At 23.8% G+C, this 2,586-nt stretch overlaps 1 non-coding gene across 1 annotated transcript; it reads right to left on the bottom strand.

The window, feature by feature from the left end:
- Positions 1-441: 441 nt before the first annotated feature.
- TRNAN-GUU (transfer RNA asparagine (anticodon GUU)) lies at positions 442-515 on the bottom strand. Its single transcript has one exon. It is a non-coding gene; the product is annotated as a tRNA-Asn (tRNA).
- Between the last annotated feature and the right edge of the window lie 2,071 nt (positions 516-2,586).

Below are 2,586 nucleotides of genomic sequence, written 5' to 3'. Positions count from 1 at the left end.
TCTTCATGATTTATTGGGATTTTTTTTTAATAATGAGATAAAATTATTAATATTTTATATAATTTCTATATAGGATATTAGATTTGCAAGTTTATATAAAAATATTATTGATATTTTTACAAAATTTAAAACTCATTTAAAATGTTTTGTATATTTTTAGTTTTGAATAAATTAAATAATTTAGTTTTGGTTTATCAGATTTCAAAATTAAAATTTTTGAAAATATTTATAAATTGTTAAAACATAAATATTGGTGAAATAAAAATATATTATAGAGAGTATTGCAGTAATAATGATTTGTGTATGAAGCAATGTATAGAAATAAATGGTGATTATGAAATGTATTAAATTCAATGTGGTTGGAAGAGTGGGTAGATATGAATAATGCAGAGGCGTGGGTTATAGAAGTAAAAAATGAATTGAGAAAAGGTAAAAAAAAAACGCTAGAAGGAGGGGTTGAACCTCCGACCTTGTGATTAACAGCCACACGCTCTAACCAACTGAGCTATTCCAGCTTCGTTGTGTTGTGTGCTCTGATGTCGGTATTTATATACATTCAACTCGTATTGAAGACTCAAACCAACACACATGCTTCGGTGACAACATTAATTCAGACATAGTTATACATACCTACATATAACCTATGTTTCACTCCAAACATACTTCAATCCCTTTTCTTGGGCCATTATTCAATATTTATACAATCCCTTTATACTCCTAATAATAACATTTTTCTCTTCCAATTTTATTTTAAACAAAACAAAAAATATTTTAATAAAGAAAATTCCTTTTAAACATTTTTTATTTTAATACATAAAACTTAATTTTTCTTGTGTTATTTTTTAGTATTTTTAATATATAAAATGTATAATTTATTTAATTAATAAAATAAATTTTAATTTGATATAGTTGAAATTAAATGACTTATAAAAGATTGATTAAAATCAATATTTTGTATTTTCTAATATATTAGTTTATGATAAATATTTGTTTTTTATATTCATTTGGCTTGAAATTCTACATGCTTGGATTAATTAATATGTTTTATGATGTATGATTTAGTTAGTGTCACATTGAATGATGATTATGAATTAGTAAAATATGAATTTATAAGGAACCTAATTTATATTTTGTGAGAAGATGTTTTAATATATATAACATGTATAACATATTTTATTAATTAAATACAAAATAAATTTTAATTGATATAATTGAAATTAAATGACTTATATATTACGCTAGAAGATTGATTCTCTGCAACTGCGATCAGAAGGAAATGGTGGTAAAAATAAATAAAATATAAGTTAAAATATTTAAGTATACAAAATAACTTTTAGTAAATTTTAATTCTTAAAAAGAAGTTAAAATAATATTAGTTTTAACTATTTTTTAATTCTTAAGTGTAGTCCAGAAATATTTATTTATTTTTGTTGATATATAGAAGGTTTATTTATCAAATAGTTTATGAATAATATTTTTAAATTAATTTAGTGTAACAAAACTTCTCATATTATTACATTAGTTTAATGTTCGTAATGGAAAAATTCAAATAGCACCTTCAACAAACATACGCGGCAAAGTAAAACATTAAAATAGATTTATCCTTCACTCCCGTGGAAGATAAAATGTGATTTTTTTTCTAAGGAACAAACATATATGCTTTTCCAAAAGCTCTAAAAGACCATTTTTCCCTTACTAATATGAAATACCCTAAATATCCTTACATCAATTAAAATTTCATATTATCCATTTTGTTCATAATTCCTTAGTTTAATATTTAAATATATCCTTAAACATCTATTCGGGCCGTGCAAGCCACAAGGCAAATTCGGCATTTAGCCTAAGGCCCATAAAATTATATTTTTAAGTCCCAAACAAAATATTTATTAATACTAATTATTAACAAATTTTAACTGATTAAAATAAAATAATTTGAAATCTCTCTCTTCCTTAAAAATTAGTCGATAAATATCATCTTTTTAAAAGTTAATCAATATCATAATTAAAGTCATTTAAAGTATTTTATTTATCCAAAAAAAATTTTCCCTATTAACCCATCTCAATTCCCTAAGTAACGTCTCTCACTCTCCAGACTCCATTCTTCATGTTTTTTTTATATGCTCATCTTCTGTTCATAAAGAAAATTCTTCTTCTCATTCCCTTGAAATCTATTGTATATTGATCAAACTTTGTCTTTGCGGCTCAACCTTTATGAATTTGACATCGTATGGATTCTGAACACCTATAAATTGCATATATCTCGACGTCCCGCGTACGGAGCGTCAAAGTCTTTCATCTATGTTTGTTTTCAATTTCAGGTTCTATCGTTCTGTTCATCGATTATACTTTTCTATATTTATTTTAGAGTTTAGTTTATTTTTATTTCTTTAATATTTAGTTAATCTTTTATTTTGATTATATACGAAAGAAAATGTCAAATAGAAAGTATGAATCTGGTTATGAAAAATTGAAAAAAAAATGAAAAGTTTAAAAACTAATTGAATCTCAACGTGGTGGTCTTGATAAATTTGTTATTGTTCATAAAAAGGACGCAGAAGCAAGTTTAATAGGTGAAAATATGATAGA

The sequence above is a fragment of the Lathyrus oleraceus genome, chromosome 2 (assembly GCF_024323335.1).
Source record: "Lathyrus oleraceus cultivar Zhongwan6 chromosome 2, CAAS_Psat_ZW6_1.0, whole genome shotgun sequence".
NCBI classification, from domain to species: Eukaryota; Viridiplantae; Streptophyta; class Magnoliopsida; order Fabales; family Fabaceae; genus Lathyrus; species Lathyrus oleraceus.
The sequence above is the reverse complement of the archived record's forward strand: the minus strand, read 5'-3'. Positions and strand labels throughout refer to the sequence as shown.